General features: G+C 43.6%; 1 protein-coding gene and 1 long non-coding RNA gene across 2 annotated transcripts in view; one reads left to right on the forward strand and one right to left on the reverse strand.

Moving 5' to 3' along the window:
• The window catches only part of LOC107731488 (cysteine-rich with EGF-like domain protein 1), a 34,152-nt gene that overhangs the window by 18,524 nt on the left and 14,583 nt on the right, over positions 1-1,045 (reverse strand). The window lies entirely within an intron of this gene.
• LOC107731489 (uncharacterized) overlaps positions 1-1,045 on the forward strand; it is a 17,303-nt gene that overhangs the window by 2,475 nt on the left and 13,783 nt on the right. Inside the window, exon 2 of the long non-coding RNA XR_001638778.1 lies at positions 301-303. This is a non-coding gene — a long non-coding RNA (uncharacterized LOC107731489). The remainder of the gene's footprint in view (positions 1-300; positions 304-1,045) is intronic.

Consider the following 1,045-nt stretch of genomic DNA (forward strand, 5'->3'; position numbering starts at 1 on the left):
ATTAGAACATGATAGTCAAATGTGTGGGTTACATACATGAAATGGAGTTAAGCAATGGACTGATATTCGTTTACAAGTCTTTTTGAGTTCATTTTGGTGCATCTACATCTGTAAAAGACAGTTTCTGTGCCATTCTGTGAACATAAGGACTTGTTCTGTGAAGACCAGAGGTTAAAAGGTCTCATAAGGCATCTCAGTCTGGTCTTTGTCTTCTAGGTGGGGGAAACCACCCAACGGGCCCCGGTTCTCACCTTGGGCTCCACTCCACTTATGTATCTCTGTTGATACATTTCTGAGCAGGGTGTTGCTACCAAAGATCTGTCGAGTCAGTTCTTTGAGCAGGTTCATTCAGAACCAGCGGTAGCCCCCCTGGGTGGCAGGGCAGGGTCTGGTTTGGTTTTTTAGACACCTGGCCGTATCCCCTTAAAGAAATCTCTTTTTTCTGATTACAAGCCTTGAGCTCTGCCCTAGGCCTGGGCTTCCCAGCCCAGCCTTTAACAGGTAAGTTCTTTTAGGGTATGCAGCTCAGGCCCTTGGCCTCTAGATCCCTTGCCATGCTTCGGACGTAAGCTTCAGACGAAGAAGCGAATGACGTGTTTTCTCGGCACCCTTTTATACTGTGGTCGTGCCGGGTGATGAAGTCACAGGCTGTTGCCGGCCAATGTTATTGTCGTGTTTAGATGTATGCTTCAGACACCGGTCACGCTGAAGGCGTTCCCCCATAGCGACCTCTAGAGGACGCAGTGTCTCGTTCAATGTACTTCAAAGTTATGATAACAACAATAATATTCTTTATAATAATGAATTTATTTAAACATTATTTTTAAGGAATATCATGTTTGTCCATGTTTTAACTTAGTATTAGGGATGGAACGATTACCGGTTTCACGATAAATCACGATAAAATGCCCTGACGGTTAGTATTATCGTTTAAAATTTAATTATCATCAAAACCGTATTTGATTATCGCGATTTTGAAAACTCGCGGTAAATCCTGTCCAGCCAGCATTAGTCTGACGCAGAAGCAGCATGCAATGTTGTTGTT

The sequence above is a fragment of the Sinocyclocheilus rhinocerous genome, unplaced genomic scaffold (genome assembly GCF_001515625.1).
Source record: "Sinocyclocheilus rhinocerous isolate Xijiao unplaced genomic scaffold, SAMN03320098_v1.1 scaffold1811, whole genome shotgun sequence".
NCBI lineage: Eukaryota > Metazoa > Chordata > Actinopteri > Cypriniformes > Cyprinidae > Sinocyclocheilus > Sinocyclocheilus rhinocerous.